Here is a 16603-nt window from a genome sequence, read left to right as displayed (position 1 = left end):
TCCACTACACATAAGGGACATAACTGGCCGACCCCTCACAGTGTTCAAGAGAGAACTATCAACATCAGAGGCCCGAGACTGTTCAACACGCTTCCACTACACATAAGGGGCATAACTGGCCGACCCCTCACAGTGTTCAAGAGAGAACTATCAACATCAGAGGCCCGAGACTGTTCAACACGCTTCCACTACACATAAGGGGCATAACTAGGTGAGTATTTCTTGGCTGCGACCGAGATGGAGGAGAGAGAGGGAGGCGGTAATGTGTTGATGCAGACATTTTGGTGATGGGGCCGTGATAGGCAGGTGTAAGTAGATAGCAGTAGGATGGTGGTGGTGGAGGACAGGTGCACAGCTGTTCTTGTGCGCGTGTAGACATAGCCAGCGAGAGACAGTGTACAGTTACTCTCACGCTCTGATGCTCCCAGGTACCCGGCCCCGTCACCCACCGCCGTCACCCACCGCCGTCACCCACCACCGTCACCCACCGCCGTCACCCACCGCCGTCACCCACCGCCGTCACCCACCGCCGTCACCCACCACCGTCACTCGCTGGCACTCGCGACTGGGAAAGTGCCTGGACTGTTAACTTCAGTATTCGTTGTGCAATGTTACCGGGATTTGATTATGACTTCCAGGTTTACTGTCGTGAATGGCTCGTCGTGTAAGGCGTCAGGCGCAGCCCTCCCGTGCACGCGCGTGCGTGCGTGTGTGTGGTGGGGTTATGTCTTCAGTGTGGCAAGAGTTCCGTCTTCCTCCCCCGTCCACCAGTGTCACCACTTCCGTCTCATTGACAGTCCGTGACCTTGCGGCCTTGATGACCCCACCACCACTAACAATATTGACCCCCGGGGGGGCCTTGACCCCACCACCACTAACAATATTGACCCCGGGGGGCCTTGACCCCACCACCACTAACAACACTGAACTCTCTGCCACCTCACGGCTGATTCCAGGCACCCCTTGATGGTGTATTCCCTGCCCCCCCCCCCACACTCACCTAGTTGTACTCACCTTGTTGTGCTGGCGGGGGTTGAGCTCTGGCTCTTTGGTCCCGCCTCTCAACTATCAGTCAACTGGTGTACAGGTTCCTGAGCCTACTGGGCTCTATCATATCTACATTTGGAGCTGTGTATGGAGTCAGCCTCCACCACATCACTGCCTAATGCATTCCACATTGTACGAACGTACGTGTATGTGTGTGTGTGTGTGTGTGTGTGTGTGTGTGTGTGTGTGTGTGTGTGTGTGTGTGTGTGTGTGTGTGTGTGTGTGTGTGTGTGTGTGTGTGTGTGTGTGTGAGAGAGAGAGAGAGAGAGAGAGAGAGAGAGTGCGTTCCCCTCATCATGGCCGCATGATTGAAAGAAAGGTGTTGCTGGGAGAGCAATTATCTCCGTTCCCATGACCTCGTTCTGCTAGTTGTGTGTGTTTATACCCCAGGTGGCCCTCAGGTGGCGCTCAGGTGGCCCTCAGGTGGCCCCCCAGGTGGCCCTCAGGTGGCCCCCCAGGTGGCCCTCAGGTGGCCCCCCAGGTGGCCCCCAGGTGGCCGTCAGGTGGCCCCCCCTCAGGTGGCCCTCAGGTGGCCCCCCAGGTGGCCCTCAGGTGGTCCCCCAGGTGGCCCTCAGGTGGCCCTCAGGTGGCCCCCAGGTGACCCACTAGTGGATAGTGGGAGGAGGAAGAGCACAGAACCGTACCCTTACAGGCGTCTGCCAGTGTACACGTACAGTACCAGTATCTGGGCTCTGAGACCTCTGCCCTCTGACCTCATAGTGACGTCACACACACACACACACACACCTTATGTAAAATACTAAATGGTACAGCACCTCTGATGACTACACCCTCCCCCCTACACCCCCCTCCTCACCCCCCCCTCTACACCCCCCTACACCCCCTCTTACATTCAACACTCCGCACTTACTACATTGAGATGAAGTAGATCAGGTTAATGTGATGTGTTTGTGCACATGTGTGGGGTGTTGGCTGACTGACTCCATTGATGCTTTTATTGTCTCGTTAACACTAATACTCCTCCACACGCCCCCACCACCACCCACACGCCCCCACCACCACCCACACGCCCCCACCACCACCCACACGCCCCCACCACCACCCACACGCCCCCACCACCGCCCACACGCCCCCACCACCACCCACACGCCCCCACCACCACCACCCACACGCCCCCACCACCACCACCCACACGCCCCCACCACCACCACCCACACGCCCCCACCACCACCACCCACACGCCCCCACCACCACCCACACGCCCCCACCACCACCCACACGCCCCCACCACCACCCACACGCCTCTACCACCACCCACACGCCCCCACCACCGCCCACACGCCCCCACCACCGCCCACACGCCCCCACCACCGCCCACACGCCCCCACCACCACCCACACGCCCCCACCACCGCCCACCCGCCCACACGCCCCCACCACCACCCACACGCCCCCACCACCACCCACACGCCCCCACCACCACCCACACGCCCCCACCACCACCCACACGCCCCCACCGCCCACACGCCCCCACCACCGCCCACACGCCCCCACCACCACCCACACGCCCCCACCACCGCCCACCCGCCCACACGCCCCCACCACCACCCACACGCCTCCACCACCACCCACACGCCCCCACCACCACCACCACCACCACGCCCCCAATGCCCACACGCCCCCACCAACGCCCACGTGCCCCTACCACCGCCCACGTGCCCCTACCACCGCCCACACGCCTCCACCACCACCCAGTTCAGTTACTAAACTAAACTGAATAATGGAATATCTGAAGGACTGGAAGCAGTGTGTCACAGTGAGAGAGTTCTCAAGCTGGAGGAATGTGTTAAGTTGGGGGTCCCACGAGGCTCTGTCCTGGGTCCACTGATGTTCATAATGTGTGTGAACGACCCATACCTGATGGAGTGAGTTCGTACATATCAGTGTTTGCAGATGATACATCGTCCAGTAAGGGGGGGGGGTGTCTGGTGAGGGACGCAGCATAAATAGTTACCGTACTGTAACTTTTTCAAATAAACAGATGATATTTGCTAGTCAGTCATATTCGCCGCGTCATTTTCCGTCCGTCCTGCTCCGTATTCCTGTCACACTGCCGTTTGTGTTGTTGTGTAATGTGTGTGGGGACATGTGTAGTAAAATTTGCCCAACCACTTGGGCTGGACGGTATAGAGCGACGGTCTCGCTTCATGCAGGTCGGCGTTCAATCCCCGACCGTCCACAAGTGGTTGGGGCAACATTCCTTCTCCCCCCGTCCCATCCCAAAGCCTTATCCTGAGCCCTTCCCAGTGCTATATAGTGGTAATGGCTTGGTGCTTCCTCCCGATATTTGACCGTCCTTGTTGTGGAAGTTATGGTGAGGGGCGAGGCTGGTCCCCGGGCTCCCCAAGCCTGGCCTCGGGCCGAGCTTGGGGAGTAGAAGGACTCCCAGAACCCCATCAACCAGGTACCCCATCAAGCAGGTGGTCGCTCCGGGCACTTGCTGTACAACCTGTCCTCATCAACAGTGGCTCAATGCTCGGTAACCTACCTGCCCACCTCTCTTCCCCCCCCCCCCTTCGCCTCCTTCCCCCCTTCCGTCCCCCCTCCCCCCTCCTTCGTTTATGAAGGAAAACCACATGACACACGACTCACAGCTGATGACGTGTGTGAGATTCATCTTCGTTCATCACCTCTGCTCGAATCCCACCTCTTCATCCACGTACTGTAAATGTCATTAAGAGCCAACAGAGCCTAACTACTCAACCTTATGATAAGCCTAACTGTTCAATATATTCTAGTTTGTAACAATCTTTGACAAAATGAAAAATGAAGAGAAAATGAATGCGCAGTGCAGTCAAATTGATGAATGCGTCTCTGGGGGTGATGAATGCGTCTCTGGGGGGTGATGAATGCGTCTCTGGGGGGGGTGATGAATGCGTCTCTGGGGGTGATGAATGCGTCTCTGGGGGTGATGAATGCGTCTCTGGGGGGGGGTGATGAATGCGTCTCTGGGGGGGGTGATGAATGCGTCTCTGGGGGGGGTGATGAATGCGTCTCTGGGGGGTGATGAATGCGTCTCTGGGGGGTGATGAATGCGTCTCTGGGGGTGATGAATGCGTCTCTGGGGGGGGGGGTGATGAATGCGTCTCTGGGGGGTGATGAATGCGTCTCTGGGGGGTGATGAATGCGTCTCTGGGGGGTGATGAATGCGTCTCTGGGGGGGGTGATGAATGTGTCTCTGGGGGGGTGATGAATGCGTCTCTGGGGGGGGGTTGATGAATGCGTCTCTGGGGGGGGGGTGATGAATGCGTCTCTGGGGGGTGATGAATGCGTCTCTGGGGGGGGGGTGATGAATGCGTCCTCTAGGGGGTGATGAATGCGTCTCTGGGGGGGTGATGAATGCGTCTCTGGGGGGTGATGAATGCGTCTCTGGGGGGTGATGAATGCGCCTCTGGGGGTGATGAATGCGTCTCTGGGGGTGATGAATGCGTCTCTGGGGGGTGATGAATGCGTCTCTGGGGGGGTGATGAATGCGTCTCTGGGGGGGGGTGATGAATGCGTCTCTGGGGGGTGATGAATGCGTCTCTGGGGGGTGATGAATGCGTCTCTGGGGGGTGATGAATGCGTCTCTGGGGGGTGATGAATGCGTCTCTGGGGGTGATGAATGCGTCTCTGGGGGGTGATGAATGCGTCTCTGGGGGGTGATGAATGCGTCTCTGGGGGGGTGATGAATGCGTCTCTGGGGGGTGATGAATGCGTCTCTGGGGGGTGATGAATGCGTCTCTGGGGGGTGATGAATGCGTCTCTGGGGGGTGATGAATGCGTCTCTGGGGGGGTGATGAATGCGTCTCTGGGGGGTGATGAATGCGTCTCTGGGGGGTGATGAATGCGTCTCTGGGGGGTGATGAATGCGTCTCTGGGGGGTGATGAATGCGTCTCTGGGGGGTGATGAATGCGTCTCTGGGGGGTGATGAATGCTTCTCTGGGGGGTGATGAATGCTTCTCTGGGGGTGATGAATGCGTCTCTGGGGGGTGATGAATGCGTCTCTGGGGGGTGATAAATGCATCTCTGGGGGTGATGAATGCGTCTCTGGGGGTGATGAATGCGTCTCTGGGGGGTGATGAATGCGTCTCTGGGGGGTGATGAATGCGTCTCTGGGGAGGGTGATGAATGCGTCTCTGGGGAGGGTGATGAATGCGTCTCTGGGGGGTGATGAATGCGTCTCTGGGGGGTGATGAATGCGTCTCTGGGGGTGATGAATGCGTCTCTGGGGGTGATGAATGCGTCTCTGGGGGTGATGACTGCGTCTCTGGGGGTGATGAATGCGCCTGGGAAGAGGCGTCTCAGCCGCCGCCCGCACGAACCTAGCCTGAGACAAGGGGTGTTGACGAAGACCTGTTACAGGTGGGGATCGAACCCACGTCCCCCGGACGCCCCAGGGACACATGCACCACCCACCGCACCATGATGTCCAAGAGACGCGAGTTCGATCCCTTTCAACGGCCTCGAAATTTTCTCAAAGGGAACAGCCTCTTGGTTTCGGCGCCCGACACCATGTAATGCTCTAATTGGATTGTATTAATTTGAAAGTTTTCGCGCTCAGAAGCGATTGGGCATTGTACGTGGCAATTAATTGTGTGTTCTTCTGATATGTTAGTAATAAAGAGGTTATATTTATTGATATAAATTACATTATTAATTATGGGACTTGAGTGGTTACTTAAGTTCGCCTGTAATAGTGGTGATGGGTGCTGGGATGTGAGTAAATGGTGAGTAAATGGTGAGGATGTGAGTGTTTCTTGGCCTTAACGAGGTTGGTCTTTGCAAGACCAGTGTTCTTAGTCCTGCTTTACTGTGGTGTAGATATTGTACTCACTCACTCACTCACTCACTCACTCACTCACTCACTCACTCACTCACTCACTCACTCACTCACACCGGAGAGGTGGTGCAGTGAGACCCAGCGTGGTATCTAGACCGTGTTAAGGGGGTTCCCAGACATTAGATTAGGTCCGGGTGTTCTCTCCGTGAGTCTCTCTTCCCCGCTATACTCTGTGGTACACCGCGGTGCTCCGTCTGTGGTACGCTGTGGGGCTCCGTCTGTGGTACGCTGTGGGGCTCCGTCTGTGGTACGCTGTGGGGCTCCGTCTGTGGTACGCTGTGGGGCTCCGTCTGTGGTACACCGCGGGGCTCCGTCTGTGGTACACCGCGGGGCTCCGTCTGTGGTACACCGCGGTGGCTGACGGTACAGGGGGACAGCGGTACACGGTGCGTTTCACGTAAGCAACGTGAATTAGAGCGTAGAGCTCTAATTTTTTAGAATTAGAATTCTTTAGAATTTAGAATTCTTGAATTAGAGCTCCCCTGCCACCTTCCAGGCTGCCACCATCTCTGCCACCTCCCCTGCCACCATCTCTGCCACCATCTCTGCCACCTCCCCTGCCACCATCTCTGCCACCATCTCTGCCACCTCCCCTGCCACCATCTCTGCCACCATCTCTGCCACCTCCCCTGCCACCATCTCTGCCACCTCCCCTGCCACCATCTCTGCCACCTCCCCTGCCACCCGGCCTTCGGTCAAACCATTAGGCCAGTAGTTGTCAAGGTGGCCGACATAAGCCTTCGTCCCCACAGGGGTCAATGGAACTGATTGGGGAAAGTTTAAGCACTGAGGCAGTGAATATCTCACTGTAACGTGACTGAAAACAAAGATCCGCAAGCCAGAGGACCCGCGTTCGATTCCCTGCCGCGACAAATAGTTGCTAGGCAGTTTTTCATCTGATGCCTCTGTTTACCTAGGAGTTAAGAGTTGTTGCGGGCTGCAACCAAGGTGGGTGGGTGTGTGTGTGTGTGTGTGTGTGTGTGTGTGTGTGTGTGTGTGTGTGTGTGTGTGTGTGTGTGTGTGTGTGTGTACTCACTCAGTTGTGTTTGCGGGGGTTGAGCTCTGGCTCTTTGGTCCCGCCTCTCAACCGTCAATCAACAGGTGTACAGATTCCTGAGCCTACTGGGCTCTGTCATATCTACACTTGAAACTGTGTATGGAGTCAGCCTCCACCACATCACTTCCTAATGCATTCCATTTGTCAACCACTCTGACACTAAAAAAGTTCTTTCTAATATCTCTGTGGCAGTGCATGAAATACAAAATATAAACAAACAAGCCAGTCCGTGTGGGACCCCCGCTACACCGGACACCTGGGTATAACGCCCTGGGGGGAAACCCCCGGTGGTCATCTGCCGGGGAAACGACGGTGGCCGACAAAACAAGGTGGTTGTCACCGGTGTGCTAATTACTTAGGGCTTACAGCCTCCTTGGTACCTTGGAGGTGGCGCAGAGGTTAAATGTCCCCCCCTCCCCCTGCGACGACCCCTGGTCGCTTGACCATCCCACCTGGTTGGTGGTGTGGTCAACCAGGCTGTTACACGCCGCTGCTGCTGCTGCTGCTGCACAGTCTGGTGGTTTAGTTACAGCCCGGTTGATCAGGGGCCAGATTCACGAAGCAGTTACGCAGGCACTTACGAACGTGTACATCTTTCCTCAATCTTTGGCGGCTTTGGTTACATTTATTAAACAGTTTACAAGCATGAAAACTTGCCAATCAACTGTAGTTATTGTTATAAACAGCCTCCTGGTGCTTCGGAGCTCATTAACTGTTTAATAATTGTAAACAAAGCCGCCAAAGATTGAGAAAAGATGTACAGGTTCGGAAGTGCCTGCGTAACTGCTTCGTGAATCTGGCTCCGGGTGTCCATTGTAGGGTGGGTCCCCTTGGAACGCGGTGGTAAGGTCTGAGCCGGTCGGCCGAGCGGACAGCACGCTGGGCTTGTGATCCTGTGGTCCCGGGTTCGATCCCAGGCACCGGCGAGAAACAATGGGCAGAGTTTCTTTCACCCTATGCCCCTGTTACCTAGCAGTAAAATAGGTACCTGGGTGTTAGTCAGCTGTCACGGGCTGCTGCTTCCTGGGGGTGGAGGCCTGGTCGAGGACCGGGTCGCGGGGACACTAAAGCCCCGAAATCATCTCAAGATAACCTCAAGAAGGTCATCTACTTATGCCATCACTGTGCGTCTGTGAACACCGGTTCGAACCCCCCTCATCAAGGTTCGTGTGGGTTTGTTCTATGCCCCCATATGTTAAAGTGCCCTTGATATACAGCTCATGAACTCGGTGAACTTTGTTAACGATCGCATTCACTCGACACAACTACCCCTTACGGGTTACTCATGCCCATGCCACACCTCTTGGGTGGCTGTGTGTATAAGGTACACTATTGCTACTCTTGTTATCCCAAACATACTTAAAACAGCGGAAATAACACTGCTTTTATTCACAATCACACTACACACAGCGTCTTCATAACTGGCCGACCTCTCGCAGTGTTCAAGAGAGAATTTGATAAGCACCTCCAAAGGATACCTGACCAACCAGGCTGTGATTCATACGTCAGGCTGTGACTCATACGTCAGGCTGCGAGCAACCGCGTCTAACAGCCTATTTGACCAGTCCAGCAACGAGGAGGCCTGGTCGACGACCGGGCCGCGGGGACGCTAAGCCCCGAAATCATCGCAAGGTAAGGTCACCCTGGTTCCCGGGTTACCATGAGGTCCAGACTGGACGCTCCCGCCCCGCACAGCTGCTGGACCTGGGACCAAAGAGCCAGAGCTCAACCCCCACAAGTACAGCTAGGTGAGTGCTGTGGAAGACAAGCTAAACGCCGATGTAATATACTCAGATTTCGCCAAAGTTTTCGACAAAGGTGACCATGTTATTTTGTACAAAATGCGCTCAACGGGAATTATTGGGAAAGGTTAATTTCCTAACAAACAGAACGCAGAGTGTAGTAGTCAACACAGTAAAATCCGGATCATCCACACTGAAAAGCTCAGTACCTCAAGGTACTATGCTTGCTCCGGTACTTTTCCTCATATCAGAAATAGACAAGGATTCAAACTGCAGCACTGTATCAGCCTTTCCGAGAGTAAACGACATAGAGGACACAGCAAACCTCCAAACTGATGTAAATCAGGTCTTTCAATGGGCCCCCCCACAGACACCCCCCACAAAGACCCCGCCCCCACAAAGACCCCCCACACACAAAGACCCCCCACACACAAAGACCCCCCACACACAAAGACCCCCCACACACAAAGACCCCCCACACACAAAGACCCCCCACACACAAAGACCCCCCACACACAAAGACCCCCCACACACAAAGACCCCCCACACACAAAGACCCCCCACACACAGACCCCCCACACACAAAGACCCCCCACACACAAAGACCCCCCACACACAAAGACCCCCCCACACACAAAGACCCCCCCACACACAAAGACCCCCCCACACACAAAGACCCCCCCCCCACAAAGACCCCCCCACAAAGACCCCCCACACAAAGACCCCCCACACACAAAGAGCCCCCCCACACACAAAGACCCCCCACACACAAAGACCCCCTCCACACACAAAGAGCCCCCCCCACACACAAAGACCCCCCCACACACAAAGACCCCCTCCACACACAAAGACCCCCCCACACACAAAGACCCCCCCCACAAAGACCCCCCACAAAGACCCCCCACAAAGACCCCACACACACAATGACCCCCCCCACACAAAGACCCCCCCACAAAGACCCCCCACAAAGACCCCCCACACACAAAGACCCCCCACACACAAAGACCCCCCACACACAAAGACCCCCCACACACAAAGAGCCCCCCACACACAAAGAGCCCCCCCACACACAAAGACCCCCCACACACAAAGAGCCCCCCCACACACAAAGACCCCCCCACAAAGACCCCCATAAAGATCCCCCCACAAAGACCCCCACAAAGACCCCCCTAACAAAGACACCCCCACTCAACCCACGTAACCTAAGGGATCTGTTGTCTCATTTACAAGCCAGGCCGACCAAATGATGGGTCCATATTTGTATGCTTCAAATATTGGATATCAAAGCGTTCCACTTTGTGCGCTTTGATCCCTAATGGACAATGGCGAGGCATTGTTGGGCAGGTTGTGACGTCACGACCTTTGTGGGGAGATGGGGAGGGTAACTGAGAAGAGGAAAGGGAAGGGAAGGGGAAGATAAAGAAAAGGTTTGGAAAGGGGCGCGAACGAGAGGAGATGCAGGAGGGGGGGGGGGGCAAAAAATGGCGAGTAATTGTTGATTCTCTCTTCTTACTACCGTCTTTCCCTCCCCCCATGTCTTCCCTCTCCCTATGTCTTCCCCCTCCCCCAATTTCTTTCTTAAACTTTATTTCCCTCTGTGTTAAGTCTCCTCCTACCCCGGGGTCACCTTCCTCCCCTGGGAATGGTCAGGTGGCCGGGGCGACAACGCCCGTTTCCTGATTGTCAAAACTCTGTATATTATATATCATGAATCCCACCCCTGAGGCTGTGCTTAAGGGGTGGGACTGTGTTAAATTAGATTGGGGGTTGGTTAGATTAGTTTGGGTTGGGTTGATATTGTTAAAATCCATTGGTGTACCGACCTCTGCAGGATGTGGCTTTTCTCCCCCAACCTCCCTTCAATGATCCACTTTATCCACCTATGAAGAGGCTTTAGGCTACGGCTAATTGGCTGGCTGGCTGGCTGCCTTTGTATTCTTTGTGGTAATGGGGTTATGAGTATGTAATGGGGAGAGAATGGTGGTGGTGTTGACGGTGAATGGGGTTGAGTGCTCTTGTATGCTAAGAGTGGATTTTGCTTGAGTTGGAGGTGCAGAAGGCAGCAGCAGGCAGGGCGCCAGTCTACCTGACCCGCTATTCCCAAGGGGTTGACCGCGCTAATCTTGAGCGGACCTCTCTCGCCTCGCGGTGACTGGCTGTTGATGTCGCGGTGACTCTTGATGCTAGTATCGATGTCACCGCTGTTGCTGTCTGTGGTGGTGCTGTGTGCAGCCCTGCCACACAGGCGGGTTCTTGGCGGGAAATTATTAGCCCTAGGTACACCGGGGCTAATGACCTCTTGCCTCGTTTGCTTAATTAACCATCTCGTCACATAGCTCATTGTGTTTACACGAGAGGGACGTTGACTGTGTAGAGACAAACGCCCAGGGGCCAGATTCACGAAGCAGTTACGCAAGCACTTACGAACGTGTATATCTTTCCTCAATCTTTGACGGCTTTGGTTACATTTATTAAATAGTTTACAAGCATGAAAACTTCCCACTCAACTGTTGTTATTGTTATAAACAGCCTCCTGGTGCTTCGAAGCTCATTAACTGTTTAATAATTGGAAACAAAGCCGCCAAAGATTGAGAAAAGATGTACAGGTTCGTAAGTGTCTACGTAAGTACTTTTGTGAATATGGTCCCCTGGTGTACACCTCCCTCCTCGATGATCACATAGCACACACACAAATGTATACATTGTGGGGATGTACATGTGTGTATATTTTCCCCTCGTAACATTAGAAGATACGTTCAGGGCCTCGTGTCGGTGTCTTCAGCCTCACGAAGATATGATAAAGGATCAAGTCAACTTTGCGGACGTCGATTGATGAAGATTAAGCCACCCAAAAGGTGGCACGGGCATGAATAGCCCGTAAGTGGTGGTCCTTTTGAGCCATTACCAGTATCAAGAGCTGATACTGGAGATCTGTGGAGGTGCGACTGCACCCTGCGTGACGGGAGATGTCTCCCGTTGCGGACGTCACCCAAGATGACTCTTCATGGCCTGGAGACGCTGTGTGTCGGTGCTCGAGTGCTTCACGTGAGTACTGGTCACTGGGTCACGGTAGATAAGCTGCTTGGAGGATTAGGGAGGGAAGGAGGGAGGGTGACGGAAGGGGAGGAAGGTAAAAGTAGGTAGAGGGAGTGTAAGGGAGGGAGATGGGAGGAAAGGATAAAGAAGGCACTATAACTTACAGGTGACATTCTACTCCACGCTCGCTCCTGTGCCAGGTAAGTCCCCTACGGGCTCACCATAGCCCGTGCTACTTGCAACTTGTTGCGAGTATCTTGAGGTTATCTTGAGGTTATCTTGATGATTTCGGGGCTTTTTAGTGTCCCCGCGGCCCGGTCCTCGACCAGGCCTCCACCCCCAGGAAGCAGCCCGTGACAGCTGACTAACACCCAGGTACCTATTTTACTGCTAGGTAACAGGGGCATAGGGTGAAAGAAACTCTGCCCAATGTTTCTCGCCGGCGCCTGGGATCGAACCCAGGACCACAGGATCACAAGTCCAGCGTGCTGTCCGCTCGGCCGACCGGCTCCCTAAGCTACTCCCGAGTAGCTGAATCTATAACAACACTCCACGCTGGTCAGTAGATCTATAAGTCCCCCCCCCTTGCTCCTGCGGTGAGGGACGCAGCCCGTTCTCCTAATAAAACGTCGCATTTTGACGTATATTCTAAGGCTAAAAATCGTCGTACTAGAAAATGGCAGCTGCTCGCGAAATTGGCACACTGTACCGTTTTCTGTTTTGGGTCCTCCGGTAGGTTGGAAAAAGGGCACTGTAGTACGACCGTTTCTTGACGTTGGGGAAGCTTAGGAGGACGGGCTGGGGGACGTAGGGAAGTGTAAGTATGCTGGTGAGTGTATTCGGTCGAGGTGTAGATACGGAGGTTGGTTGTGTACTTTGAGCACCTCTGGTGGCCACGGTGGCCCTGTGAGGCACCGTCACGGTGGCCCTGTGAGGCACCGTCACGGTGGCCCTGTGAGGCACCGTCACGGTGGCCCTGTGAGGGACTGTGAGGCACTGCCACGGTCTTCCCCAGTGCAAAATTGCTCGTACACTGGTGTGTTTGCTTGTACAGTACAAGGGACCTGTCGAGTCTCGGAGCAAGCTGTTTGTTTGTGTTCCCGGGGCTGTGGTTGGGGGGGGGGGGTCGTGTAGGACGTGTTTGGGTGTAGTTGGTTTAGTTGTTGTTGTTGTTAGATTTAGCTACTCGGAACGAAATCTCCATGTAGCACGGGCTATAGTGATCCCGTAATTCGGTTATTTGAGATTACCTTGTTACTGTGATATTTGGGTCCAAGTTTGAAACTTAGGTGGGGGGGGGGTTTTCTCCTTTTTCCCCAGTTTCTTTTTCGCTTCTGTTTTAGAACACTGGTTTTATACTTGTTTTAATAACATTATCTTGGTGGCTAGGTTTTTTTTTAGTGTGTGTGGTGGTGTTGTGTAGTGTGGTGCACTGTAGTATGGTGGCCTGTGAGGCTCTAGTTTATAGTGTGTGTGTGTGTGTGTGTGTGTGTGTGTGTGTGTGTGTGTGTGTGTGTGTGTGTGTGTGTGTGTGTGTGTGTGTACACGTGTACGTACTCACGAAGTTGTGCTCGCGGGGGTTGAGCTCTGGTTCTTTGGTCCCGCTTCTCGACTGTCAATCAACTGGTGTACAGATTCCTACGTGCGTGTGCGGTTGTACTCACCTAATTGTGCTTGCGGGGGTTGAGCTTTGGCTCTTTGGTCCAAAGAGACCTTTGGTTTGGTTGTGTGCGTGCGGTTGTGCGCGTGCGGTTGTGCGCGCGTGGTTGTGCGCGCGTGGTTGTGTGCGTGCGGGAGTGTGCAGGTGGTGAGCAGTATGAGGGTTATGGAGGCGCTTAACCAGGTTATGTACACAAGGGGGGGGGGAACTAGGTTACTGTACTTGTGCATCCTCCCCTCCCTCCCCCACTCCCCCTCCCCACCGCTTCCCCCCCCCTCCCCACCAATATTGCCGGGGCAGGAGCACATGACCCAGGCCGGGTAGCAGTGACTCTGGCTCCCAATACGACACCCTCGGGGCCCCTAGCAGTGCCGGGCACCGTTACTACAGCCTGGTGCCTGGCCTGCAGTGTCAGGTGTTGGGGGGCTAGGTGGTGACTAGTGCCTAGCCAACAGTGCCACGTGCTAGGATCAGTTCTCTCCTCCACCCCCCCCCCACTAAGGAGCACGTAATTCGGGCAGTCTCTTGAAGAACAGTGAAAACCAAGTCTCTCTTTGCGTGCTGCTCAGACAAGGTGATTATGTAGTTTGCTGGTGGAGGAGACCAGGCCGTCTATTGTTCTGGGGTCCTTAGTAGAGACAGGAGGGGGGGGGGGTGGAGGGGGGGACGGGGGGGGGGAGAAAGAGGGAGAGAAAAAGGGGGGAGGGAGAAGAGTTAATAGGATGAAGAGTCATTTAGTGTGTGGGTGTGTACTCACCTAGTTGTGCTTGCGGGGGTTGAGCTCTGGCTCTTTGGTTCCGCCTCTCAACCGTCAATCAACAGGTGTACAGGTTCCTGAGCCTACTGGGCTCTATCATATCTACATTTGAAACTGTGTATGGAGTCAGCCTCCACCACATCACTTCCTAATGCATTCCACCTGTTGGGGATGCTTGGCTTGTATTTCTGGTACAGTACTTGCAGTATCTTGTTAATTTGTAAAGCATCAACAACAATAATTAGGAAATGTATATGTTTATCTCTCAGAATGTTTGGTAATATGTTTATTGCTTGTGATGTGTGTCTATGTATGTATTAACACGATGTACTGAACGGGGTGAGAATAGCTTGAGCTACCTCATCCCTTTGTGTGTATTTTACCTCAATAAACTTATTTCAATTTTCAACAACAATAACGCATTACAGCAGGCTATAAACTACATTACAGGACAGTTATCTTTAAGGATAACATGTACAAGACTTTTACAAATTTCCTCCAAATTAATGACGCGTGTTTGGACCGGCAAACAAGATTCAAGGTTTTGTAGTGTTGTTGCTCTGAAAGGCGTCCAGGAGGTCATTGCAAAGGCAACAACCAAGCTTAACCTCTGCTAGGCCTGATATACACCAGCTTTGACCTAATAAAGTACCGATATGGACTATTCTAGGCCTATTCTATTCTAGAGGTGAGGTATGAGTGAATTCTTATCCACCTTCCTTACCATCCCAATAGGACAAAAAGCAAACCTCTTTTGGCGCCACAGTCTGCTGTATCCAGCCCGGTTCTCCTGGAATGATAGTACTTATAGCAACTTTTTAGTCGAACGTTCAAAAAAATGGGCTTTGTTGTGAATTAGCCCAAACGGCGTCAAAGAAAATGGAGAAGTATTTGAAAAACCTGACCAGACCTGACCTGACTTTACACTGACCTGAACTGACTTTACACTGACCTGAACTGACTTTACACTGACCTGAACTGACTTTACACTGACCTGAACTGACTTTACACTGACTCGACCTTACTTTACACGGACCTGACTTTACACGGACCTGACTTTACACTGACCTGAACTGACTTTACACTGACCTGACTTTGCACTGACCTGACCTTACTTTACACTGACCTGACCTGACTTTACACTGACCTGACCTGACTTTACACTGACCTATCCAAACAATCCTAGGACTAATAGGCACATTTTATTTGACCAAAGAGTATAACCCACCAAACACACACCGAAACTACGACGTTGGTACAACGTTCGAACAAGTTTTAACACCTCCTAACCAGTTATAACAACCAATATAGCAAGTTGTAACAACGTTCTAATACGTCATAAACACGTTAAGCCAAGATGTAACAACTTTATTACAAGTTGTAACAAGCGGAAAATAGAGACAGTTTCGGTTTGTGTTTCCAGGGTTAAGTAATCTCGTTTTAGGCTGGGATGGCTTTTCTCCCTATATACTCCAGGGTCGTTATATGTTATATATATATTTAGATGATGGGTTGTATGAAATAATTTAACATTTTGTCATTTGTGTTTGTTAATATATAGAAGAGTTGTTACATTCTTGTAAACAAGGCTATGCGTGTAACTAACACGCATAGCGTTTCCGGCAAGTCGTTTATCTTAATTTTCTCTGAAATATGACCCGAAATATTAGCAGTAAAATAGGTACCTGGGAGTTAGTCAGCTGTCACGGACTGCTTCCTGGGGGTGGAGGCCTGGTCGAGGACCGGGCCGCGGGGACACTAAATAGCTCCGAAATCATCTCAAGATAACCTCAAGATAACCCGCCAACAACGGTTTGGGCTACGGGCTCACCATAGGCCTGGTCGACGACCGGGCCGCGGGGACACTAAGCCCCGGAAGCACCTCAAGGTAGGTAGCCCGTGCTACTTGGAACTTTTAGTTCCAGGTAGCGAATCTTAAACAACAGCAAAACGGTTTGGGTGAACAGAGGCGTACAGTTAAGGATTAGCGCCTAGTCAATCCTCCCCGGCCAGGATACGAACTCGGGGTCAATTCGCTTGCGAGGTGCGGGACGAGTATGTTACCATTGCGCCATGATGTCCGCCTGACTGCAATCCTCACAATATATATATATATATATATATATATATATATATATATATATATATATATATATATATATATATATATATATATATATATATATATATATATATATTTTATGGGAATATGAAAGGCAGAGTCTGGGATGCTCCCGGACGCAGGTTCGAATCCTCGTCACGGCCCTTGTGGATGTGTTTATATTATGGGAATTGAACACCATTTGTGTGCAAGATCAATACAAGGGGGATTAAATATGAGGATTAATACAATACAATCAATACATCAGTATGAGGATTAATACAATATGAGGATTAAACCGGGCTGTTTGGTTAATAAACGGTTAATAAAATTGTTGGTTAAATTTGGTTTTTGGTTTGG

This window comes from Procambarus clarkii, chromosome 14, assembly GCF_040958095.1.
Source record: "Procambarus clarkii isolate CNS0578487 chromosome 14, FALCON_Pclarkii_2.0, whole genome shotgun sequence".
NCBI classification, from domain to species: domain Eukaryota; kingdom Metazoa; phylum Arthropoda; class Malacostraca; order Decapoda; family Cambaridae; genus Procambarus; species Procambarus clarkii.
This window is presented reverse-complemented; position numbering follows the sequence as displayed.